The 27,945-nt window shown below is 44.4% G+C and overlaps 1 long non-coding RNA gene across 2 annotated transcripts in view; it reads right to left on the bottom strand.

Annotated features, from left to right (window-relative positions):
* Positions 1-27,945, bottom strand: part of LOC121293383 — a 56,064-nt gene that overhangs the window by 17,610 nt on the left and 10,509 nt on the right. Inside the window, exon 3 of one of the 2 annotated variants that reach the window (XR_005946504.1) lies at positions 26,672-26,730. The exons of the other annotated variant lie outside the window; for it this stretch is intronic. This is a non-coding gene — a long non-coding RNA (uncharacterized LOC121293383). The remainder of the gene's footprint in view (positions 1-26,671; positions 26,731-27,945) is intronic. 2 annotated transcript variants of the gene reach the window in all.

Here is a 27,945-nt window from a genome sequence, read left to right as displayed (position 1 = left end):
CTTCTAGATGGTAGAGGTCATGGAATTGGAAGGTGTGGTCTAAGGAGCATTGCGTCTTGTAGATGGTACATGCTGCTGCCACTGTGCGTTGGTGGCAGAGGGATTGAATGTTGAAGGTGGTGAATGGGGTGCTAATCAAGTGGACTGCTTTGTCTTGGATAGAAGCTTCTGAGTGTTGTTGGAGCTGCACTCATCCAGGCAAGTTGAGAGTAATCCATCACTCTCCTGACTTGTGCCTTGTAGATGGTGGGCAGACTTTGGGGAGTCAGGAGGTGAGTCACTTGCTGCAGAATTCCCAGCCTCTGACCTGCTCTTGTAGCCACAGTATTTATATAGCATTTTCAGTTCAGTTTTTGGTTAATGGTAACTCCCAGATTGTTGATAGTGGGATATTCAGCTTTGGTAATGCCATTTAATGTCGAGGGGTAATTCTCTCTTGTAGGAGACAATTATTGCCTGGCACTTGTGTGGTGTTCATGTTACTTGCCACTTGCCAGCTCAATCCTGAATGTTGTCCATGTCTTTCTGCATATGGACACAGACTGCTTCAGTATCTGAGGAGTCACGAATAGTGCTGAACATTGTGTAATCCTCAGCGAATATCTCTACTTCTGACCTGATGATGGAGGGAAGGTCATTGATGAAGCAGCTGAAGGTGGTTGGGCCTAGAATAAAAGTAATACTCATTGAGAACAAGATGGGTTAATTAGGGACAGTTAGCACAGTTTGTTCACAAATTTAATCATGTTCTTTGAGGATATAGTGTAGTGAATTGATAAAGGAAATGCAGTCAATGTTGTATATTATAGATTTTCACGGTTCTCCTCAGGAACTCCTGCAGCGATGTCCTGCAACTGAGCTGTTTGACCTCCAACAACCACAACCATCTTCCTTTGTGCTAGGTAGGACTCCAACCAGCAGAGAGTTTTCCTGATTCCCATTGACTCCAGTTTTCTAGGGCTCCTTGATGCCACAGTCGGCCAAATACTGCCTTGATGTCAAGGGCAGTTACTCTAAACCTCACCTCTGGAATTTAGCTCTTTTGTCCATGTTTGAACCGAAGTTAGTTACATAATATAACTTATGTGTGTAAAATCAATCCGTCATTTACAGCAGTGTTTAATAGGTGAAATTATCCAATTATTTCCATTTTGACCAGAAATAGCGATGTCACCAAATGTAGCAGTCATCTATTCAGGGCTGAAGGCTATTCTTTGGTGACAGGTGCACAATGCATGGAGGGAGGTCCCCATTTGGGTCAATTTAGTCAGTTAGTTAACTCATCCCTGGTAAGAAATATTTTAGCTACACTTACTGTGGTTTAGAACTTTAGCCTATTCTGGTATCTCTCCCTGCTCCCATCTGGCCCACAGCTTTGGTTTATTAATTTTTAATCAGTAAGCCTCCTTTACAGAAAATCTATAATAAACAACATTGACTGCATGTCCTTTATCAATGCACTCCATTATATCCTCAAAGAACATGATTAAATTTGTGAACACAACTTTTTTTTTATAAAACTGTGCTAACTGTCCCTAATTAACCCATCTTATTCTCAATAGGTATTAATTTTATTCTGTATTCTAACCTGTCAAACTACCAATCCTCCTTATTCTATTTTATTTTAAATTTTATTCCCTTTGTCATCTGGGGCACACTAGCTTTGGATGCTCTACCTTTTCCCTTCAAATTAATATGCCTCGTCTGTACCTGAACTACCTCTTCGCTGAATGCCTTCCATCGCTCCTTCACTGTTTTCCTCTGAAATCACCTTTTCCAATCTATCTGCACTAGGTCCCTTCTTAAATCACTGAACTTAACTTTTCCACAGTTGAGCATTTTTACCTTCAATATTTTACGGTCTCTTTGTATAAGTGTTCTAAACTGAAATATGTTATGATCACTGTTAACTAGTTGATCCCAACAGCAACTTACTCTACATCATTTCCCAGAATCAGATCCAACACTGCTTCCTTCCTTGTAGGACTGGAGACATGCTGGCCAGGATTTTCTGACCCGATGTGGTGGGTGCCGCTGTGGCTGAAACAGCCAGAAGTCCATCAACTTCTGCGGGACTGGAAGATCCTCCTGGCAGGTGGGGCTAGGAAATCCCACCCATTGATTGAGAAATTTCTCCTGTACATATATCAGAAGTTCCTCTTCTTCCCTAGCCTTTGCATTTTGTTTTCTTTCCCCCAGTCTAATGTTAAGGTAATTAAAGCTTTCTAATATTACTACTCGATTTTTGTTATCTACCTTTGAAATTTGCCAACAAATTTTCTCACCTATCTCCTGCTCACTGTTTGGAACTCTATAAACAATTCCCAACAACACACAGCTCCTTTTCTCTCTTTTTGAATGGAGGTGTTACATTGGAAATCACACAATCCTCGAGTGCAAATTCCACCCAGGCATACTTACAAGGTTTGAAATAGATGCAAGAAATAGGACATTGGAATGTCCTTAGATACAAGGACATGGACAACCTAAACAATTGCAGCTGGCTGGAGGAATGGAGGTTTGGCATCCCAAATGTTGAGAGGTGAAGATCCCATAGTATCTATTTCTGTATTTTTCATATTACAAAGATATTTAGAATCACAGGATCAAACAAAACAGAAGCAGGATATTCATTGTATTATGCCTGTGCCAACCACTCCTCTGCTCTTTCTAAATATCCATGCATATTTTTGCTTTATAAGTATATATCCACTTCCCTCTTGAAAGTTACTATCGAATATGTTTCACTACCCTTCAACATAAGCATTTGAATAAAAAATATTTCTCCTCATCTCCCTACTGGTTCTTTTGCTAATTACTTAAACGTGTCTCCTCTGGTTACCAAACCGCCTGCTAATGGAAACAGTTGGTGCTTATTTATTCTTTTAAACATCATAACTTTGAAGTTAATACTTCCATTAAATATCCTCTTAACCTTCTCAGTTTTCAAAAGAACAATCCAGGCTTCTCCAGTCTCTCCATTCAGTCATTTGGTACTACAGAACCTGAGTATTGTTGAAAAAAGAGACACATCTAAGCTTTTCATCTTGCACTCATCAGAATGCCTGAGTAAGGCACTACGCTTGGTCTGAGGCGCTCGAATTTCTTTCATTTTTCGATTTGATCTGTTTATGCCACTATATTGCTTCAATAGATGACCACACTATAAACGGTTTGAAACACGTCCACACCATAAACTCACTTCAGCGGAAGCGGTTTGGTAGTGCAATTAATGACGCCACTAAACACGTAACAAATATCTCTGACCATGTACTCTCAGAAAGCAAGGAGTTTGTTCTTGCACATAATTTCAATTTTGGTGTGCCAAATCAAATGGGAAGGGATATTTGCTGAGTTCGAGCTCCTCTACCCCCAAATATCCCACCACAAACCAGCTGAATCCTTGAAAGTGCTCGTAGCTGATTTAGTGCCAGTGTATTGCGGGGTTCCCAATGATCTGTCTGACTTTCACATGCAACGCGAATGTCTTACAGTGTTGCGAGGCCTTCAGACCAACCCAGACATAAACATCAGTAAACCTGACAAAGAGACGGGAATAGTTATCCTTAATAATCGTGACTATATCAACAAAAAGCACACCATTCTTAATGAAAGGTCCAAATTGGTATCCATTGAACCTGCTGCTCAACATGGCCAGACAGCCTTGCTTGAAAGTAAGCTAAAAAACACTTGCTGTGATGAACTACCACGTGATATATATAACTGGGTTCATCCTCACGGTTCACTATATTCGTGTATGTATGGGCTGCCCAAGACACACACGATCCCTCCACGATCCATCTTATCTATGACCGGTTCTGCACAACATGAATTGGCCAAATGGTTGGGCGAATTGTTACAACCAGTTTTGACCACGTTTTCCACATACACGGTGAAGAATTCCTTCATATTTGCAAAGGTCATACAGGACTTGCATACTGATAGCAACACTGTGCCATTGTGCTCATTTGACATTGCTAGTCTATTCACCAGTGTTTGACTTAAGGAAGCCATGGATATTTGCACTGCAGCACTTTATCATTGAGATATAGACCCGCCACCATTGAGTGAATCAATATTCATTGAACTTATGAATTTGGCAACTTGAGTAATTGAATTCTGTTTTAAAGACACCATGTATGCCCAAATAGATGGTATTGCCATGGGATCACCTCTAGGCTCAGCTCTTGCAAGCATCTTTATTGGGTTCCATGAGAAACGTGTGTTCAATGGAATGACACCTAACCTCCTACCCCTCATATATTTCTGATACATGGATGATACGTTTGCCAAGTTTAAATCCGCAGCTGCATGTAACAATTTCCTTACATGCCTTGATGGGCTCCATCCTGTGCTCAAATTCACCTTTGAAATGGAGCAGTTAAATGAACTCCCCTTCCTTAACGTACTAGTTGAGAAATCTGCCAGGGGGATTCTCTACCACAGTTCTACCAAAAGCCTAACTTCACTGTTCAGTATATGCGTTGGAATTCTTACAGTTCCACACGCTATAAGATAGGACTTATTGGCAACCTTGTAAACAGGGCCTAAAACATCTGCTCACCATGCAAGCTTGATGCTGAAGTAGGCCACATCAAAGGCATCCTGCAGGATAATGGCTGCCCTGATCAGATCATTTCACGCTGTATATCACGCAAACTCATGAACAGGCCTAAGGCTGTCACTTTTGGCCCTGAAAAGTGCCTTGCCTACCTCAGATTACCCTGGAAGGGCAAGGTATCTCAAAAATCTGAGCAACATGTGAAGCCAGCTGTTTAACGCTGCTACTATGCAGCAGCAACACGAGTGATATTCAGCCCTAAGAGTATGCTGCTGTCAAGTCAAAAAGATGTTCTGCCTATCACACAAACGAGGAATGCCATATATGAATTTCAGTGCCAGTGTGATGCTAGGTATGTAGGCTGTACGTCCCAAAGACTAGTGGATTGTAACAAACAACATGCCCCAGCCACTGTTTGCAATGGGCAGGAGACAGACCGTACCCAACCAGCCCGTGCCTGCAAAACTCAAAACACAGTGTCCGACATTAGATGTGATTCTGCGATTGGACAACATTTGCTAAATAATCCTCAGTGTGTTAAGAATTACGCTGACAACCAATTTAAGTTTATCAGTTGAGCTCGCAGTGTGGCGCATTTGTGTATACTGGAAGCTACACATATTAATGCACAGGGCCCTGTTCTTTGCAGACAGAAAGAACATGTACACACATTGCGCCTGTTTCAGCTGAACAAAATAAGTGATAGCCATTCGCTGACTCATTCCTCAGGGCAATGCATTGACCAATCAGAGTCAAGCTGTTTGGTTTAAATTTCAAACAATGATTAGCGGTTAACTGTCAGTCACCATCACTGGTGCATTCTCCATGGCAATGCCACTTGCCTACCAATCAGCACTCATACAGTATAAATTGTTGTTTTCCCCTGGTATCGGAATTCTTGCAAGTGTCCTGATGAGTGCAAGACAAAAAGCTTAGACACATCTCTTTTTTCTCTCCACTTAGCTGAAATGCCTCATCTCTGGTATAATCAATCTTCTCTGCATTTCTCCAAAGCCTTGACACCCTTCCTAAAGTGGGGTACCAACATTGGGCACAAAACCTTGGCTGAGGCCTAAGCAGTGGCTTCTAAAAAACACTGTATAGCTTTCTTGCTTTAGTACTCTATACTTGTTTTTATAAAGACAAGGATCCCATATACTTTTTAAAGAACAAAACAGCCTCATCAGCCTTGTTCTGTCACCTTCAAGATTCGTGTATAGCTATCTCTATTTCTGCACACTATTTAAAATTGTACCATTTTGTTTATATTGCTTCTCATTTTTCTTTCCAAAATGCATCACTTCACATTTCTCTGTATTAAATTTCATGTCATGTCCTGTCCATTCTGTTATCTATATGCTGCTAAAGTGTGCTACTAACCTCCTCACTGGTTGCTACGTTTTTGCATCATGTGCAGCCAAGTCCAGGTCATTAATATATATCAAAAAGAGTATTTCAATTCCTATTATAAAACTATGGAAATTTACTTTGTGATAAAAAGCCAGGCTATTAACTACTGGAGAGTAGCACACATACTGATTAATGTTCCCAATCACCTGTATTTTAAGTACATTTAATCTCCAGTAATGGCTAATAGCAATTATTACTCCAATGAGTCATTTAATACCCGGCATTATAATGAACTCTACGAAATGTCATTTACTACTGAAGATGCTCAAAGTCCCTTTCACATGATTGCAAATGAATCAAGAGGGAACAGTCAGCTTATCACTTGCCCAAGCATTTTAAAAAGAATCTTCTTCCCAAACTATTTTAAAAGAATCCTTTTTAAAGAATATTCCTTCTCCACGCTCTGCTTAAAATCGCTTTACGGCGCTCCTAATATGAGTTACTGTCCTCCTTTTTTAATGTTTTGCTGTCTCTCAGTAGTTTTTGTAAACCATTCACTGGATGATTAAGACGCCTCTGGCTCTCATATCTTCCCCATTTTGCTTCTCACTCAGAAGCTGCAATATTACCTGAAGTAGACGGAAAATAAAAGAGCAGAAAAAGAGAAAGAAAAGGAAGAGAAATAAACAAATTGCAAAAAAAATGGATGAGAGACGGAGACACTGAAGGAGGAGATAGAGAAACAGTACTGAAGAAGGATGAGAGGAAAGATATTAATGAGGAGAGGTATAGAAGTAAAAGAGAAGACAGAACCATAATAACAGAGAGAGAAAGACTATTTTTAATGAAGAGGTCCCACTGTTTGCATCCTTAGCTAGCGGATGTATAAGAGAGACTGAGAGCTCAAAAGAAAATTGGGAAGTGTTGAATTATGTTGTTTTGTGCCAAATTTATTGTCAAAGGATTTATTTTGAATCTGTGCCCCCTGCTTCCTGGTGTACTCTTGAGTGGGAACAGTTTCTTACTATTTACCCTGTCCATACCCCTCAGGATATTGAATATCTCTATCAAGTCTCCTCTCAGCTTTTTTTTCTCCAAGGAAAACAGACCCAACTTCTCCAATCTACCCTCATAGCTACAGTTGTTTATCCCTGGAACCATTCTTGTGAATCTTCTCTGTACACTCTCCAATGCTTTCACATCCTTCCTTAAGTATGGCACCCAGAACTAGATGCAGTACTCCAGATAAGGCTTAACGTGTTGGGGGGGGCATGGGGGGAGGGAAGCTGTATAAAGTGACCATTCCTCTGCAGCTGAGACAATGCAGGCGCAGCCACATTGACATGCTTGGAGTCGGACCTCTAGCTTTTCTGCTCACTCAAGCTATGCAGAAGCTTGAAAGTGCCATCAAGTGCTCCAGAGTTCTACATCCCTTGGTCACAGACTGCAAACTAATGAACATTTTAGTGGACTGTAGGACAATTTGATGATGGCAAGTTGTACAATCTCCTTGTGAAAGCTGGCCATGAAGCAGTCACTGCTGGAGGTGCTCACAGCCCCTTGCTATGTCATCATCCTGGTTTGGACCAGAGTCCCCCATGGTTCAAGCTAACAGTGCAGCCTTGCAGTGCAGGTTAGAAGAATGCCTATACCTGTGCCTGAGCTGAGTGGACAGCATGCAGTCCAGTTGGCAAAGCTGCTGCCAATCGGTCAGGTTTAGTAGGGCAGGGGTGGGTGGGGTTTCAGGCAGCAATGCAGTGCACTAAACTCTGGCCATCCAAGTGATGGCCAGTACTCTCTGGGATGTGGTAAGGAGCCTTCAGACTTAACCAAGAGAGGTTTTTAGTACACCCAAGCTAACCCACATTTCTCTCTCTTTCATCTTGCAGGAGTACAATATCATGAAAATGGAGCCTGGTGACCTAGCTGTATGTCTCATGGCTTACAGAGAATGAAGACAGAGGAAAAGAGAGTGACAGAGGTGCCTGGCTGGGCAGAGGGAGGAGCAGCACCCTCAGGAAGAAGGGTCGGCTAGGGCTCGTGCACACACACTGCTGAAGAGCCACAATGAGCCATCGCTGTTTGGCACCTAGCTAGACCCAGGGTCTAAAGATACTGACAATCAAGAACCTGAAGAACCTGATCAAGTGTCCTGAAGATTGCACATATCTAGGGAACTGGTCAGTCACATCTGCCACCTGCTGCAGGATTTGGTGCCACGGGGACATGGAGGTCATCCATTACCAGTGGCCATAGTGCTCAATTTTTATGTCAGTGGCTCCTTTCAGGGCTTCACAGGTAGCCTCTGTGGGATATCGCAAGCCTCCACACACAAGTGCATCCATAAGGTCACAGACACCATCTTTGTGAAGGCACACAACTTTGTGCATTTTGCCAGGAAAGCCAAGATGCAAGAGCCTTGGGATTTGCCCAGATCTCAGGATTCCCACAGGTGCAGGATGCCATTGACTGCCCTCACAGTGTGCTCAGATCTCCATGGCAGCAAGTGGTCAACTGCATCAACCGTGAGGGTTTCCACTCGCTGAATGTGCAGCTGGTCTGCGACCACCACAAACGCATCCTGCAGGTGTGCGCACAGTTCCCAGGGAGTGTCCATGATTCCTACATTCTTAGCAGGTCTCAGATCCTTGATGCCTTCCAGGGTTCACAGAGGGCTACAGGGATGGCTCCTCAGGGTCAAGGGCCACCCACAGACAGCGTGGCTGATAATACCCGTGCGGCAGTCTCAGACTGCAGCTCAACCTGCAACTTGTAACTTGGTGGAGCAGACCATCGGGATGTTGAAAATGGATTGGTCTGGTGGAGCCCTGCAATACAGTCCACAGAGGGTGTCACACATTGTCATCTGCTGCGTCCTTTACAACCTGGCACTCCAAGGGACAGAGGAGGAGATGGAGGAGCTGCATGTCTCCTCCAATGAGGAACACGCTGACGGGGATGAGGGTGAGAAGGACATTGAAGGAGAGGATGCCGGCAAAGAGGCCCTCGCACTGGCTGGACGAGGCAGGCGCACTCGGGAGGGCCTTGTAGCTGATAGATTTATGGAGGATGATGATGACATGCAGTGAGGAGGCACCACAGATCCTCATGTTGCATCTGTGAATGTTTGACTCTAGTCTGGCTTATGGCAGCGTGAATACCCTCTGTGATAATGCTCCTGTCAGGGAGATGCAGTGAAAGCTCTAATAGTTGCTTGATCACAGGAGGATGATGATGACATGCAGCGAGGACACTCCATAGATCTTCATATAGCCTCTGAAAATGTCTGACTCCTGTCTGGCTGAGAGCAGTTCGCTTGTTTTCTGTGATCAGGGTCATATCATGGAGAGACAGCCATGAAGCTTTAAATGCACCTGATCCTTTGTCCGTCTCAGCACCTGATCCCTTCAGGAGCACAACGTCACTGGTCACAGATACAGAAGAGATGGGGGCCAGTCCCACCTTAAAGGCGCTGAGAGCACACAGAGAGAATGATGGAACTCTGGTGATGTCTGCTCACTACATTCTGGCAGCAATGACAGAGCTGCATTGAGCTGCAGGCATCAGTCATGTGTCCAGTGAGTGTGAGGCTGGACAATCATTTTGGTCTGAAGGTTACACACTGCACAGGGAAGAGGCTCTGGACTGAGACACCTGCATTTATCTTGTGCAGGAACCAAGGTTTCACATCTGAGTGACTTGAACATTGCTCTTCATAATAAGGAGCCACAGGCAAGGAGACATTCTTGGGAGTTTACTTACAATAGTGAATATTAAGTACAAGTGATTAACACCTCTGCCCAGGCTTGGCCTAAATAGCCAAGTGGTTATGGTACTGGGCTTGTAACCCCAAGATCAAGAGTTCAAATCTCACAATGGCAAAACTATGAAACAATGTAACTTCATCTGAAACAGATGGAAACGGGTTTGTACTCGAAAGAGTTACATCTTCTTAACCTTCCTAACCCTGCTACTACATCTTGGTGCTCCCCGGAAATCCACAGCAGAGGTGGAGGCTGACTGCTATGCCAGTCTGTGATGACCTTGGTGGGTGTCCTCTGTAGGGCAGAGACCTGGAGGGCCCCGGCCTGCTTTCGGGGTCCTGCTGTGTGGCAGTGGCACCCTCCTTGGCCTGTGGAGCTGGAGCTTCTAGAGTCACAGGGAGAGGGGATTTGGGTGGGCTGGACATTCCTGGAGCCACCTGGGTGGATGGCCCCGGGTTGTGCACCTGCTGATCCTCCTCCCTATGGGTGCCCGAGGGCCCCTGGATGACTCCTTGTGGAGAAGGGAAAGCTTGAGTGAGATCGAGCTGCCCTGCACTCCTCTGACGTTGACACTGTTGGAGGCCAACTATGGCATCAGCGATGGAGTTCAGCCTGCAGTGCAGGACCAATGTCCTGGACCAAGGTCTCTATTGTGGCCGCCATCCTACGTATTCACCTTGATGCATTGCAATGCCAGTGCTATCAGTTCAGACTGAAGGCAGACGGACTTCTCCATCATGGTTTGCATTCTGAGCAGTGCAGCGAACATCCCTTCCTGATGTTCCCTAACTTGCCTTTGCAGCTCCAGCAACTGAATCCAGAGGTTCCGACTAGCACTCAGCAGATTTCTGGTCTCCAGCAGTCCTCCAAGTGCTGGGGACCTGGGAAGTCCTTGCCACTGCCTGCTGTGGATCAGACAGTGTGATGTGCTCACCAGATTGTGACCCAGAAGCTGCTCTAGAACAAGATCCCACTGAGGTGTGTGTCTCTGTGCTGCTGGAGGGTGTGTGTGAGCACTGTGATGGAACTTCAATTGGGGTTTCAGCAGATTCCTCTTCTGAGGTGTCTCTGGAGCTTGAGTCGAGGACCTGGGTCGTGGACCCCCTCGGCTGTTTCCCAGATGTGCCTGCGAAAGCAAGGAGAGAAAATTAGTGCATGGCAGTGGCCTGTGAAACAGGACACATCACTCACAGCATGGTTGTCTGATAGATGTTGCACTGCTGGATCCTCACTTGGTAGAACAGCGCTGACCTCACGGTCAGCACAGGAATGATCCAGACCTTCTCCGGCCAGCTGGATGACTCTATTTTCAAAGCCTGTAAGGACTTTGATGTCAAGCATTCCTCCACCAGTCTGCAACCTCTCCCTTTGATTGTGTGTCAGCTGGTCCTGCATGAATACAGATGGAGAGAGTGTAAACAGGATGTTGGCCATGTCAGCTGATAAGGATGCCTGGCAAGTGTGAGTGGTGAGTGGTCCCATGGATGGGATGAGGACAATGACGGTGAACGTGAGAGAGTGAATGGTGATATCCCTTGAACTGGCAGTTCCCTGTGGACATGTGATGGTTTTGAGAGTGTGTGAGTTGAGAGTGATGAGAAGAGTGACTTACCCTGGCGGAGCAGGGAGATCTTTTATCCTCTTTTGGCACAGGGTGGCTGTCCTCTTTTGCAGGGTCTTGGCACCGACCACTGTTGTCACTGCCTTCCAAGCCAGATTGGTGATGTTGCTGCCCCTCCTGTGGCCAGAGCTGAGGTAGAGGACATCACGGCGGGCCTCCGTGGCATCCAAAATGTATTCTAGGGATGCATCACTGAATCGGGGGGCTGCGGTCTTCTTGTCTTTCAGGGCCACGTCTTCTGTGCAGCAGTCCTGGGCTGGAAGCACTGAGAGGTGTGTGTATGGCTACACTTTAAATATGGTGCCCAGCATGAGCAAACAGCGAGGTGATGGTGTGGCGGGCGAATCGGAGGCTGCACACCAGTGAAACGGCGTGTTTCCCAGGAATGCATGATTAATGAGGCAGGTTTGTGATGATACAGTGTGAAAAGCTTGTGTAACAGTAGGACTTCGGGTCCAATCAGGAATGAAGTCCTGCCCTAGCAACCTGCAGCGATCAGATTGGCTGGTAACCGTGTAGTCTCAACAATGTCAGAATTGTGGCTGCTGCTGGGACTACAAGTGGTCCTGAAGAAGAATAGAAGATGTCTCCTGGTCTTGAGCTAAATGCAGGGATTTTAGGTGGGCCCAGCAGGGACACCCCAGCGAAGGGCATTTGGGAGGGGGCTGGAAGGTCAGGTTAGGCAGGCCAGGGAATAGTGATGGGGATGGTATGACCTTGGGTGGGGCAGGGGTGGTAACCCCTAATGGGCACTGGGGACCCCTCAAAGGAGGATCCTCTTCCTGCCTGACAGCAGCCTGCATGGTCAAAGCTGCCAAACTGTTCACCTTGCCCTCGTCTTCCCCTTGCGGACCGATAAATTGCAGTGGAAAGCAGATTGAGGCCTTGAAGTGGCAATTAATTGGCCTTAAGGGCAGGTGGGTGGTCTGCCTAACGCCTAACCCACTCCTCGTAATACAGGGTGCAGTTTTGGGGTGGGCGGGAAGATGGCAGGCTGGTCACCTGTTTTATTTTGCAAGCCCCCCCCCACCTTTAAATACGCCAGTGGGGGGCAGTAAAATTCACCCCACAGTGTACACAATCATCATTGTCTCATTAGTATCTTTTAGAGCAACAGTATCTTTTTTTTTGGGTTCAGTGACATTCCAATATTTGACTGGTCAATTAACACAATATTTTTCCTGATTCACTTCAAGTAACAAAAAGGCTTTCACTTTTAATCTAATTGATTACTTATAGCTTGCTATCGTCAACTTACATTTCTCAATGTTAGGTCCCATTTGTGATTCTTATGCTCAGTTGCTAAGTCGATATCCTTGAATTTGATTTTTATCTGACTATCCTGCTTTAACACACAATCTTGTATCATCTGGAAAATATATTAAATAATTTCTGATTTACGAAGAACATTACTAATTATCAAAAAGCTGTTGGGAAAAATAAAATCAAACACTGAACCTCTGATAGTTTGAGCTGGATAATTAGAATCACCGCGAATTTTGTTTCCTATTGTTTATCGACTTTCCAGATGTCTCCTGGGCTTGAGGTAAGTTCAAATTGGTATTTGCCACAAATAAACATGTTTTCGGACATATCTTCTGAAAGTCATGATACAGAAACATCCAGCAATTCTTGTCTGTCCTCAAGAAATTTCAATTTGTTAGTTAGGCACCAGCAACTTTTATACATCTCCATTGATTTGGAATTGCAACATTTTTGTTAATGTCCTCAAATTGTTTCTTGATCATAAATTCCATTTTTCCTCGTCCTCAGTTCCATTCTCCTTGTGATCTCTGCCTGACTCGGAATCAGGCTGTTGTAATGATAAATATCATGTTCAAATCTGAGGTACATTTTAGATTCCTAACTTCATCACCACAAAAATAAACTAACTTCCACATCAATGATATTGCCTATCTCTGCCCCAGGCTTTCAGCTGCTGAAACTCTTAGCCATGCCTTTATCACCCCCAGAGTTGACAATTTCAAATGTCAACATTCTCCTTTCTGGCCTCCCATGTTCCATAAACTTCAACTTGTCCAAAACTCTGCTGCAAATATCCTGTTCCATACTGATATGCTTTGTCATCACATTTGGCCTCACTGGCATAGGTTGGCACTCTAGCATCTCCAATTTAAAATCCTTGTGCTTGTGTTTAAATCCCTTCATAGCCCTTTGCCATTCCACAGTGAGAGCTGTGCAAAGGAACAGCTTGCATTTAATTTAGAAATGTCCCAAGAGACTTTGGATAGAGAGAGAGAGAGAGAGAGAGAGAGAGAGAAAGAGAGAGAGAAATATTTAGATAACATTAAGAAAGGACCAGATGCTAAGCCATAGTCTGAATGCAAGAACCAAAAACTTGGTTGACAAGATAGGCTTTGAGAAGGTTTTCAACAGTTGGGAGAGAAGAGGGAAGCAGAAGGAGAGACAAAGGGTTCCAGAGAATAGAGCTGAGGCAGCTGAAAGCCCTGGCACCTATGGTGGGATGACAAAAAGGAGAGAGCACAAAGTCCTCAGTTGGAGAACTGAAGGCTGTGGGAGGTCATGCAAAGTTGGAGGAGATGGGAGCAAGTATATGTAAGTATAAGATTATGCTAACTCCCCCATTACATACAGAAAATAAAAATTTCCAATATTCAGTCAAAATAAATTAATGTTAACTTGCATCATATAATGGCTATAATGTAGGAAAATGCCCCAAGATGCTTCACAGAAATGTTATCAAATAAAAGTTTACACCAAGGAAATACATAAGGAGATATTAGGGCCGATGGTCAAAAGAAGTAGGATTTAAGGAGCACCCTAAGACAGGTAAACAAACGGGTTTAGGGGGAGGGTTCCAGGGACAGGTTTTTCCACCCTGGCCACTGAAAAGGTCGATGGGGAACAGATCTCCACTGATGTTGGCAGCCCCACATTCATTTAACACTCCATAGAGTGTTAATTGGCTGGAGGAGGGACTTCTGCCTCTTTTTCAAGAGGAAGTCCCGCCTCAGAAAGCTTTTGGCCAATCTGATTGGCTGGCAGCTCTGCAGTCCCAGCAAGGTAAGGAGTGGTGGCCACTGCTATTATTATAGGTAGTCCCCAGAGTCTAAGTACCAGGAACCCGGATGGAGTTAAGTATGGGAGTCCAAAAGCGGGGTGTGTGTGTATATGGCTGGGGGAGGGGGGAGGGGCGTGGGGCATATCTAATTGAGAAAGGGGTCCCAAGAAGGAGGCACCCACCCCCACCTTTCCCACATGAGGCCAGAGCAAGCTAACTACTTGGCTTCCCCAACACTGCCCTTGGCCCTTGACCACCTCCTGCTAGTCTCAACTGTGGCTGGACAGGAAGTGGCCCTGTGGACAAGAATTGTTGTAAAAACCTATTTGGTTCACTCATGTACTTTAGGGCAGGAAATCTGCCGACCTTACCCGATATTGCCTTGATGTGACTCCAGAATCCAACCTTGATGGTTGACTCTTAAATGCCCTCTGAAATGGCCTCGCAAGCTGAAGGGCAATTAGGGATGGGCAACAAATGCTGGCTTTGCCAGTGATGTCCACATCCTATGAAAGAATAAAGAAAGGCTGCCTGAGACTTTGCCCACCCCATTGCAGACAGGTTGGGGGCAGGCAGTCTAGCAGCAGGAGGGCCAACTGGGGAATTAAATAGGCTCCCCGCTGGTAAACCTGCCAAATGTCGGAACAGAAGTTAGGGCCTTGTCAGTTAAAGGCATGACTGCCAAAGGTGGAGCAATTAAAATAGGGGACACTAAGAGGCAAGAATTGTAAGTGTTATGATCTTGGAATAGAACCCCAAAAGTTTGGTATGATCTGGTTAGGGACCAGTTTAAAGTAGACAAAATTGGAGATTGAGGTTGAGATCAAGACACTAGCTAAGAAAATAAAGCCACAAAAGCCAAAAATTCCACAGGGTTTGAACAAACAAAAATAAACTTTAATGTACAATGTCAACGATAACAACTTACAATATCTATCTTAGACTTTAACATTCAGGTTTAATATGAGGTACGTGAATTAACAGGCAAATTGTGGTTGAACACACCACACTGCACAATAAATGGCAGATGCAACCATGATGGATTCCACTAATTTCTCAAGAACCCACCCAGATGTCAGTAAACATTGACAGTCAACCAATCTTATTGAAACTGTCTCTCTCACCAGGGATTTCAGACATCATCTTTGAAGGTCTCGCCTTGGAATTCTCCAAAGGTCACTCCAACTTGGACTGCCTCAGCAACATCCCAACTTGCAGGGTTTCAGTCTCATCTGCTGAGACCCTATTCCCCTGGATTTTTGAGTCTGCACTCAAGCACCAACTCACAAACACAACCTCAACTCTTTGGCCACACTGAGCAGATTACCAATGCTCCAAACGGTTCCCTTCAACCACCCCAACGGCCTGCAGCACAGAGTCACCAATATTTTAGGGATTCTCCCGAGCCCCTATTAATTAAAGGCTGCCGATCACAGCCCTGTTTCTGCTTGGAGCCTCTTTCTCTGTTCCTGAGTCTTTCTTTTAGGATCTCTCCCTGTCCCTTGTCTGGGACTCCTCATTGGGACTGTTTCCTGTCTCCTTCTTGGAATGCTTCTTTGTGACCTTTCCCTGCCCCTCTGATAGTTCCTCTGGTGGTTCCTCTCCACTGCCTTGGGACTCCCTCCTTTCATGGCACCGTATTGGGTCTCACGATCAAATTTCTTATGCCCCTTTTCCACTCATGTGTCCTGCTGTCAGGATGGACGAGTCCTTTAACTGCAGGAGGAGGACCCCAGAACAGAGCATGCGCAGCTGACACACTGCCACACACTGTGCATGTGTCAAAACTCGCAGCCTGCCGGGCATCGTAGTCCTCGGCCTCTACCTAGAACGTCGGCCCCCGAGACAAGGGGAAGTCAGTTTCATAAAAAGAGCCACAGATATCTTGAGGGTTGTAGGGATGCAGGAGATCACAGTGATAGGGAGGGATGAGAATTTTGAAATCTAGATGTCACTTGACCAGGAGCCAATACAGGTCAGGGAGCACAGGGTTGATGGGTGAATAGGACTTGGTGCAAGTTAAGACAAGGGCAGTAACGTTTTGGCTGACTTCAAGTTTCTGGATGGTAAAATGTTGGAGGCACTGAAATAGTCGAGGTCTCAAAGGCATGAATACAAGTTACCAGCAGCAGATACGCTGAGGCAGCAATGGAGTTGGGTGATGTCATGGAGGTCCACATAGATGGTTTTAGAGATGGCGCCATAGATATAGATATGTATGTTATCTGACCAGTCTTTGTCCTAAAAGGTATATATAGGAACTGAACATGGTTTCTCAAACACACATTTAAGGTCTATTAGATGCTCATTTTAACTTGTCTCTGAATCATTTTGCATCTCCAGATTAAGCATCTTAATACTTACAAATTAAGTCAATTACCACAGCATTAGTGTATCAGAGTGGAATGTGTTATTTTTCATCTGTCAGAGCCAATGATGAAGTGAGACAGAGATGCATGAACTAATAGTAATTTATTCATAAAAAGTTAATATAACTAATTGCATTCAATGTTTAAGCATTAAGAATTACAGGAAAATTGCAGTATCTTAGCTTTCTTGATTAGAACATAGTTAACTCCAAAGTCGAGTTTAGCAAGTTCACATATACTGTATATATTCAGCATTGTTACAAAACTCAAATTACTTACCCTAATTAACAGTCATAGGTTGGGAACTCCAGTTTCCAGTGGGCCTTGGGTCTTCTGCACATGAGCTAGCCAGGAAATGGCCGCACATGCACAATTGGTGTCTTTTCATAAATTCAGGTGTGAACCGGCCCTAAGCCCCTGTGCAGAGGCAAAAGTGAAACAGCATGAAACAGGTCAGGTGACCTGAACCAGCATGTCATTGTGCTGAAGGTGTCCCAGGAAGTAGGACATGGGGAAGGGAACAGGGAGAAGTCCGAGAAGAAAGTCCCAGGCAGGGACAAAGACAGGGATTGAAAGGGGCCCCAGAAGTCAAGTTAAAAGAAAGGAGCAGAGCAATAGGCTCCGAGTTAGAGAGAGGGATCTGAGGAACAGACTTGAAATGAAGTGAATTGGGCTTGAGAGGAGTCCTGAGCATCAGAGGAGGCGGCCAAAGATTGGTGACTCCTTACTGCAGGCTTTTTGGAGCAGTGGTACTCTGCTTGACATGGCCCAAGATCAGAAATTGTGCTTGGAAGATGAAGCATGAGATTACTTGGAGATCCAGAGGAAAGGAATGTAGGAAGGTGAGACTGAAATCCTGGAGATGGTTCGTTGTTGAAACTGTCCGAGTGGGAATGACATTTGGACAGAATTCCAAGGTGAGTTCTTCAAATGTGGAGATCTGAAACTCTTATGAGAAAGACAGAGTTTCAGCGAGACCAGTTAGCTCACAACTTGACAAAGGTCTGGATGAGTTGTTACTTTTGGAGTGTGGTGCATCTGTCCACAGTTTGCCTGTTAATTCAAATGGACCTCATACTTACCCTGAATGTTAGAGTATAAGATAGTTGCAAATCTTTATTTGTCTGAATTTTTATGTTCCTGTAAAAATATTGCTGGGGTAAAAGACTAGTGTGATTTGAATCATTTTCTTATGTTGATATCGAGATCTTTCCAACCTTTTTGTTGGATGTTATATAGTTCATTTTTATTGTTTAATAAATATTTTAGTCTTTGTGTTAAAAGTTCATCAGCAGACTCCTGTGAATTTGTTCAGTAACTTTCCCCCGCGGTTTCCAAAAAAAAGTTAGGATCTATCAAGCCAGGTTTCACTCTGGAATCTGACTTGTCCAGTATTAATATCAGCTGGGATAGTAACAGCGTATTCCTGGTAAATTAATTATTCAGGTTATTCCTGACGCAAACAAGAACAAACATACTGTGGGATAGGATATGGGTCATTGAGTTTTAAAGAAATTGGAGTTTATGAGGAGGCAGGGGAACGATGGATTGAAAGCTGGCAATGAGGATATTGGAGTGTAAAGATGGCAAAAGTTCAGATGAATTCAGCACCAGTTGGATTGAGGTAGGGGTTAAAGCAGATGATATTGTGCAGATGGAGGTAAACAGTTTTGGTGATGGATATGACTTTGGATTTTAAGCTCAGCACTGGGTCAAACAGGATGCTAAGAATTTTCACTGTCTGGATTAATCCAAGCAGGTGGCCAGTAGGATGGGTGAAGTCAATGGCATTGGACTAAAATTTTATGATGGGTGGTGGTGGTGGGGGGTGCGGGGAACAAAAATGACAGCCTTGATCTGCTTAATGTTCAGTTGAAAATAAATTTGTTGTCATTGAACTCTGGAGTGATGATGTGGGGCAAGAAAGGAGCCATTGCTAAAGCTGTGCTGACTACAATCCGGGAGGCAGGAGTGGAAATACGCAATGGCATTCTGATGGAGTTTGATGGAGGTGATGGCGGAGAATGACTTGATCAACCATGCTGAATGATGCAGAGATTCGAGGAGGGGCACAGTCACAGAGGATATCATTTTGGTCAGGGCAGTCTTGGGTTGTGCATAGGGCAGCAGCTGGACTGAAGGGATTCAATTAGGGAGCTTTGGCGAAATGGTTACAGTTGGGAAGCAATGGCATATTTGAGCACCTTAGAAATGAAAGGGAGATTAGGAAAGTATGAATATTTCCTCTTTTTGTTGGCTTTGAGTATCCAAGATGAAGTAAATTGCTAATGGATGTACACCTAAAGCACATTTCGGGCAGAGCTTTTAACTTGGCATGTGGGTGCATGCCCAACCCGCTCAAGTGTAAAATAGGGCGTGATGATGTCGGGCGAGCATCCTGACATCATCCCGCGCTTGTGTAATCTTTCAGTCGGCGGGCACACGCGAAAGTCAGAAGTGCTCCTGCCGACAGTTGAGAGGGCTATTAAGCCCATTCAAGTTCCAATTGACCCTGATTTTCCATGGTCTGTCCAACCTTACAGCTGGTGGATGGGCAAATCTGCCAGGCAGACTTTGCATCTTTGATGAAACCTCATCCAAGGGTGGGATGGAAGTTTCCGTTATTAAATAAAAAAATGCATGGACAGAATTTTCATTATGTATATGTTCAGGTGACTGATTCTTATGTGTGGACAGTTTTTCTGGATTTTAAGATCTTTCTTTATTGCTTTTAAATCCTTCAGGGAGCTTTTATTCCGTGCTCAGGTCAGCGCCGGCCCTCCTCCTGCCCCCAACCCTGGCAATGCTGAGCATTTCAGCGCATGTTTCACGCTGGCTGGCCATCAACTGGCCAGCTGGTGTGAAACTGCGGTAGCAGGCTGATCATGAGCGTTGGTCTGTTCCCCGGCCGCTCCCGGTCCTGCCAACCTAAAAATCCTACCCTTAAATGGGCACTAGATTGACACTCACTCAAAAAAGAAAGGATGTATATCAGACAGAAAATAGAAAAATTGCGCCTATGCAGTCAACACTGGTCCTTTGAGGTTCAGATTAAGACCCGCTATTAGAGAGAAACATCGGTCTAGACTTTCCAAAAAGTATTTTAATACCAGTTTTAACCCATTTAACGTAAATAGATTAACAGTGGCAAAAAAACAAACGCCAATCAGAAAATATAGGTGCTTGAATCTGAAAGTAACCCATATTAACTAAACCCAGGAGTACTCCCTGATATCTGTGCTGGAAAATGAATTTTCAGCAATCACTTAAAAGCCACTTAACTCCACTGTTAATAGCAAATCTCCTTTCTTTTGTCTTTATAGACCAAGTAGCAATTATGCCATTAGACACATTTAGCAGCTGTTACATAAATTGTTTATTTTAACATCTTTTCTTAAACTGTTTTTATAAAAGTCTTAGTTCTTAAAAGTTTGTCACTGAAAACTTTGAATTCCGTATTCTTGAGCATTTACAATTTAACAGACCAATTGGGCTGGATTTGCAAGCCTCCATCCATGTCTGAATGCAGATGGGGGGGATTTAAAAATTGGTGGCAGGGCACAATTTTGGGTTTTCTGTTCCATTCCAAACATGTAGGATTTTTATGGCCTGATTGGGTCCGCGCCCACCTGTGTCCACCCCTGCACAACTCCCCCAATGTTTGGGGAGGGTGGTGGTGGGGGAGGAATTCTACCCTTGGTCTAGTTTTATACACTGCTCCACAACCAATGTGTTTTCCATCAAACCCTGCAGTTTATCCTTTTAAAATCACCCTGCAGTTTTCACCTCTTTCCATCATTTCAAAAAACTAATTGACAATTGAACACATTTTCTTTTTCCATCCCTTTTCCGTTCTGATCAGCCCACGACTTACTTGTCTTTCTAATTTCCAGTTCTAACAAAGTGCTTACTTCTGAAACGTTTGCCTGGCCATTTTTTTAAATGAGGATGCTGATTTCTATTTTTATTATATTCTGCCTTTTCTTCGAGTTTTCCACATTTTAAATACTTTCCTTTATTTGCAATTAAATCTAGCTTCTCCACCTGCTCCCAAACCCCCACCACCCCCCGACTCCCCCACCAGCCACAGATTACTGCTCTGAACTCCCATATTCATTAGGACATCCTTTCCAAAGCTGACTACTCCTTTAAACTTGCTTTTGCAAAGTCCATTACTATAGCAACAAGAGTATTAGAACCCAAAGACTCTTTAAACACACTAATACCAAGAACAATAGTTCCAAATGATCTTCTCCCCTCACCCCTTCTGTCCTAATGTAAACTTCTTCTTTTTATACAATAGATTAATAATTTAATCTATTTCACAATCCCTTGGGGGGTGGGGGGGAGGGAAGGGGATGTCTATTACAAAAGTGAATACTAAAATTTTGCTGATTTGAAATAATCCATTTAATGAAATTATAAAGTCTTAAGTGACTAAAAGAGCTCCAGTGAACAGTTCTGAATCCCTTATGTTTTTTTATGGACTATATAAATAAGAGACTGGGGAGATTTATAGCATTAAAGAGAGATCTGGACTGATTAAAGATGATGGGCTAAATAATGAGAGAAGACATTTATGCAAAAATATAAAGTAATGCATAGCATATGTAAAAGATGAAAGTGAATTCTGGGATAGATGAATAGTTGCTTCCGCTTACAGGGAAAACAACACTAAAAATGTTTTCCTGCTCAAAGATTTCCCCTTTAAAATGGTAGACACCAAAAACATTGGCCCATGCAAACTGGTATTTTTAGCAATATGTAAAACACCGATTGAATTATAATCATCAGGATGAATAATACCAAAATTTATCACTTAGTGCTCAGTCATCAAAGCAATCCAGTGAGATGCAAGACACCATAAACCAACATTCAAAAGGTTACTTGTAAATGAACTAGGACTCAAGGCATAGATAAGCAGGTAGAGAAATCCTGCCCAATGATCTTATGCATTCTGTACCTATGGGTTCAGCAGACTAAGCAGCAACTCCACCAAGAGTTCCCTATGATTGAAAATACATTTGGAGAACTGTGCAAACAAAACTTTAAGAACAGCCCCTGAAATCTTTGATATTTCCAGATTTATATAAATGTCAGGCTAATTTTTTGGCGCAAGGTAACAGCTGCCCACATCCATCCAGATTGGAGTTAGGCAGCACGTACTCTTTCACACTTTAAATAGCATGACATGTGTTACTACCCGGCTGTAGACATAACAGGGGGCCTAACAGCTTGTAAGGTTAGCACATGGTGCAGCTAGCCTCCCGCACTTAAAGGCATTCTGCCCCTCTTAAAGGGAAGCTGCACTGGATAACTGAAGACTGCAACTGACTGATATTGCTACAGTTAAAGAAAAGGGACATGGAACATCAAATCAGGGAGAGGGTGCACAGATGCCATGCATTAAAGACAGATGTGTACTCAAAGATAGAGGCCTTGTTTCCACGTGGGAGCCAGGAAGCCCTCAAGGCAGATCCTCTGAAGGGAGAGGGAGCAGATGGCAAGGGAGGTCAATGCTTGAGCCTGGCCTTAAGGACCTGCAGCAGTGCCAAAATAAGCTTAATGACTCAAAACGTGGTCAAGGTCAGCGAATCACCTTCACATCACATCACAGACCCATGCTCTTTGATGCACCATAACATCGTCACTCACCCAGTAGCGCACAAGATTTGAACCTGACATTCACCTATTATCCCCACTCTCACACATCTTTCAGTGATGGTAGCCCTACTCACATCTCTTGTCCTTCTGCATATCTCCAGCTATGGCAGTCACATGACCCATACACAGTGTAAAACAATCACGTATATCCTGTCCTCTCTCTTGCAGGACAAAGAGGTCCATAACAGGAGGGAGCACCAAAGAGGGGGCTGTCACAATTGCATCCACTCAGCTTGACTGAACAGGTGGTAATCAGAATAATGGGGTCGGCTACAGCAGAGCCCATGGCATACGGTGTCATCAAGACCAACAAGTATGATGGTAAATTGCTTCCTTAAGCCCCTTCTCACCCTCATCCTGAGATCTGACATGAAGTGAAAGCTGAAGATGGTGTGATCATGGACCTTCTGCTTTCCTCCTTAACTCTGCCCCTTAGCCCAATTCTCCCCTTCCACTTTTATGTTTTCAGATACCCAAGAACTACTGCTTGATCAGCTGCACCACATGCACACCCAGGAGACAGAGAGACAGAGGGAGAGAGAGAGAGACAGAGAGAGACAGGGAGAGACAGAGAGAGACATGGAGAGACACAGAGATACATACACAGAGTGGCAGAGAGCCACAGAGAGAGAAAGAGAGACACACATACACAGAGAAAAAGAGTGAAAGATAGAGAGACAGAGAGACAGAGAGAGAGAGAAAGAGAGACACACACAAAGTAAGAGACACAGCGAGAGAGAGACACAGAGAAAGAGAGACACACAGTGAGAGAGGGAGACAGAAAGAGACAGAGAGATAGAGACAGATACAGAGAGAGAGAATCTTTTTGTGATGAACTACCAAGCATGCGTGGGCTGCAGTGAGCCCAAAGGACAGAATAACTCATGTGCCGGCTCATTGGAGGGCAAGGTTCCAGACGAGTTCTGCTGCAGACAGCTTCGATGAGGATTTTGATGGAGCAGCATATATAGGCTGATGAGCATATACACAGATGCTTGGTGTATTGAAAGGCCTGCCAGAGATCTTCCTGTCGATCTAGGAACATGGAGGAAAATGTCCTTTTCACCGTGGAAGTGGTGGTCAACTCCGTGACAGCAATAGTATACTGAACTGTGATGCAGCATCTGGGGGTCACTGTCTCAGCTTCCATTGGAGCACAGGTGGAAGCTACCCAATGTCTTGGTGCTGCTGTGAAAGCTCACATTGAGGTCAGAAGATCCATAGTTGTTGCCATGCAAGCTCTGGCTACTGCCATCATAGCTGCAAACCTCAGTGCTGAAAAGGGGCATGGAAGTTCTGGCAGCAGTCCAGCAATCTGCCCTTCAACAGATTCCCCGCCTTGCTGAGGCACTGTTTGTGGTAATGGCGGGTGACTCTGTGGAGCACGAACCTGTTGTCCTCTCAAGACGACAGCATTTGTGCTCCCATTATTCTCACCTGCCAGTGTTTTTGTTGTTGCCTCTTAGCCAACTATCCCTGACTGCGGCCGCCCAAGCCAAGGCTGTACAGTTTGAAGCTGGGCCTTCAAGGCCCAGGGTTGCTTGTAATAGTCCTGGTAAGTCATCTGCAGTTTTGCCCAGCGAGTGAATGTCAGCAGCCTTTCGCCAGCCATCCCATAATCATTGGGGTAGCACTGCATAGGAGCAGTAGGACACTAAGGCACCTGCAAGATAGCAGTAAGGGCGAGTAGGTCATTTCTGTTGGTATAATTGAATGCTTTGCTGGATAAAGTTGTTATGCATAGATTTTAGCTCTTGGTTTTTATTGTTGGATGGGGGCCAAGGGGATGCTTTGTTGAGGCATCTCAGATGTTATGTTAATGGTAGGAAATGGTAGATCCACGTTGATCAGGCGATCACTGAAAACAGATCCATTCTCTAACAGCCTGCCTGATTACAAGGGGTCCAGGTTGCCTGCTTCCTCCTTCTCCCAAGGTGACCTCTTGCAGCGCTCCCCCAAACAGTCAAGGCAGGGGAACATTGTTTTAGCAGGCTAATTGCCTGCTTGTTGATTTTCTGAGTGTCTGGGTGGTTCTTGTTGTAGAACCATGTGGTGGTATGGTGCTGTGGGGGACATCAGTCATGTACAAAGAGGGTAACCTTGTCCCATAGCAGCCAGACTCTGGTTCCTGTGGTGGGTATGGTTGACTGGTGCAGGATGAGTGGATCGTGGCTGCTACCAGGATAGTGGATATTCACTCACATGATGGTCCTGCACCAATTGAATGTTTATAAAAGCTCCGATGGTTCCTGTACCTCCCTCATTGACCCGAGGTTGGCAGAACCATGTGTATGCAGGTGATGGCATCCTGCACCATCAGGAATCTTGTTGTCCTGGCAAAGACCTTTCATCTTCCTTATCCTTCGTGAGCAAGAATAGAATGAGCTGTTCGCATCTGGAGTAGATGGCCTTCCTGACCTCCTGGATGCTGCAATGGACAGCATACTGGAAAATGTTGCAGGTATCTCCTGCTTGGAAGGACCCAGAGAAATAAAAATTGAGGCCACTGATGATCTTCACAGCTGTTGGCAGGGCCATTCTCATCCTAGTAAGATAATCAAGGCCGTGTTGAAGATGGTAGCAGAGTGAGTGACCACCTCCTTGGTGAACCCCAGTTGCCTCAGGCACTGCTTCTGGATCAGATGCTTGCAATAAACCCCTAGTGGGTAGGTTGTCGAGAATCTTCTTCCTTCCTCCCCATAGAGCTCGCCCTCTCTGCGTTCTCTGCTCCATTTTGTGGTCATGTTGCTGATAAAGAGGCACCTCTCCTCCCAACTCTCAAAAAACCAACTCCAAAAACATAGCACAAGTGCTTGACCCTCTGAAGGCCATGGTTCATAGACAAAAATAAAATACAGCAGGTGCTGGAATTCAGAATTAAAAACAGAAGTAATATTCAGCAGATTAGGCAGCATCTGTGGGAGAGAAATAGAATTTGCATTTCAGGTCAATGACCTTTCTCGCCACAGATGCTGCTTAACCTGCTGAGTATTTCCAGCAGTTTCCACTTTCATTCCTTTAGCGTAGAGGTGTTTCAGGCCAGACTGCAGGAACTGCTGGTACAAGGCCCTATCTCTCCATTGAAGGAGTTTTTGCTGTCACTTCACAAGGCCTTTTACATGGTGATCATCAGGAGTGACAGCAAGAGAGCTGGACAGAAAGGAGGTTGTCTGTGGATCCATACTCCATGGCCCCCTGCTGTTTTCATGAGGTTGACTGGGAAGGGTGGCCAGTTTTGGTCCTGGCAGGTGGGGCTGAAGAGAGGGAAAATCCAATCAGGGTGATGATGCAGCTGCAGGTGAAACTTCCAGGTTTTCATAGAAACATAGAAAATAGAAGCAGGAGTAGGTCATTCGGCCCTTCGAGCCTGCTCCGCCATTCAATATGACCATGGCTGATCCTCTATCTCAACACCATGCTCCTGCTCTCTCCCCATATCCCTTGATGCCTTTAATGTCTAGAAATCTATCTATTTCCTTCTTAAGTGACTTGGCCTCCACAGTTTTTTTGGTCGGGAATTCCAGGGGCTCACCACCCTCTGAGTGAAGAAGTTTCTCCTCAACTCAGTCCTAAATGGCCTACTCCATATCCTGAGATTGTGACCCCTTGTTCTAGACCCCCCCAGCTAGAGGAAATATCATCTCTGCATCCAGTCTGTCCAGCCCTGTCAGAACTTTGGACTTTTCAATGAGATTGCCTCTCATTCTTCTAAACTCCAGTGAATACAGGTCTAGTCAGACAAATCTTTCCTCATACAACAATCCTGCCGTCCCAGGAATCAGTCTGATGAACCTTCACTGCGCTCTCTCTATGGCAAGTATATAATTTCTTTGGTAAGGAGACCAAAACTGCATACAAAACTCCAGGTGTGGTCTCACCAAGGCCCTGTACAGCTGCAATCCTTGCTCCTGTACTCAATTCCCCTTGTAATGAAGGCCAACATACCATTCATCTTCTTAACTGCTTGTTGTACCTGCATGCTGGCTTTCAGTGACTGGTGTACAAGGACACCCAGGTCCCTTTGTACATGAATATTTCCCAATCTATCACCATTTAAATAATGCTCTGCCATTCTGTTTTCCCTCTCAAAGTGGATAACTTCACACTTAGCCACATAATACTGCATTTGCCGCTTATTTGCCCACTCACTCAACTTGTCTAAATTGCCTTGAAGCCTCTTAACATCCTCCAATCACTCACATTTCCACCTAGCTTTGTGTCATCAGCAAAGTATCTGGTGTGATCCAGCCTAACATTGGTGGGTGGGATTGCAAGCGGTTCGGATCTTGAATGTACTACCTGAAAGGCTGCTGGAGGAAGATTCAATTGTGGCTTTCAAAAAGGAATTGGATGAGCACCTGAAGGGAAAAAAAATTACCCGGTTATAGGGAAAGATCAGGACAATAGGACTAGTTAAATTGCTCTTGCAGCGAACCAGCATGGATTTGACAAGCCAGAGAGACCTCTTCTGTGCTATAACCTTCCTATAATTCAGCATGTGTTAGTTACACGTGTAGGTGGAAAATATAAAAAAGGAGCTCATTGAAAATCATGGTCCTTTGTTGGAGAAAGAAATTGTGTTGGAATATAACAAACTCCAGGCTTGCTATAGGTCTCAGTCAAGGACAGACTTCTCAGATGGATATGCTCCATAGATCTGTATAAAAACATAGTCAGCCAGCCCCTAGACTGAACACCAAAGCAGAAGAATATAATTAGTTCACACCACTGCAGAGCTGTCTGGAAAAAGAGACCTCTGCAGGGTCTGGACATGAAACACCATTAGCTGATTGCAAGAACATACTAGGAACTGATCCAATGGGGCTTTCCACAAAAATTCAAGCTGGGAGTGAGAACTGCTCGTCAATTTAATAATTTCTTCCTGACAAGGCTGGTAGGACTAACTACAATTTATTTTTAAACTTCCAGCATATCAGCAGGATTTTAGGTGTAAGCATTTTTCTGAAATAGTGCTCAAATACCTGTGGCTCCAGATAGAGTGTAGGAGCTGAATAAGTATAGCCCACTGGAACAAATATTGTCTCAGATTCACAAAGGGTGAGCCCAAGGGGGTTAGTGCTCCTGCCACCTACTAGCAATCATAAACCAAGGGACTCTCAGCAGCCCATCCTCAGACTACAGCAGCATGATCTTTTGGATGCTTTAACATACTGTTGTTGCTTCTTACTGTCCATTGTTTCAGAGATAAAGAGAGAGATGTAAAATCAGAGGGTGAGGAAAGGAAAAGGCAAGAAGAAAAGAAAATGAAAAACACAAGAAGAAAGAGGGAAAGCAAGAAGGGGAAGAAAGACAGACATGAATGAGGACAAAGTAAAGAGAGAAAGGAATAAACAGAATTGAAGAAATGAGAGACTGCAGTGAAGGGGAGGGAGATAAAGAAAATGAAGGTGGAGGGAGAGAGACTAAAGTGACAGAATAGTGAGTTACTGAAGTAAACAAGGAATGAGATTAATTTAGGTTGCATATGTAGTATGGCATTAATATTGGCACTAAGTGGTTTCTGTTTTGCAAACAAAATTAGTGCGGCTCAATCATGAATTACTACATTAATA

This window comes from Carcharodon carcharias, chromosome 21, assembly GCF_017639515.1.
Source record: "Carcharodon carcharias isolate sCarCar2 chromosome 21, sCarCar2.pri, whole genome shotgun sequence".
Classification (NCBI taxonomy): domain Eukaryota; kingdom Metazoa; phylum Chordata; class Chondrichthyes; order Lamniformes; family Lamnidae; genus Carcharodon; species Carcharodon carcharias.
This window is presented reverse-complemented; position numbering and strand designations above follow the sequence as displayed.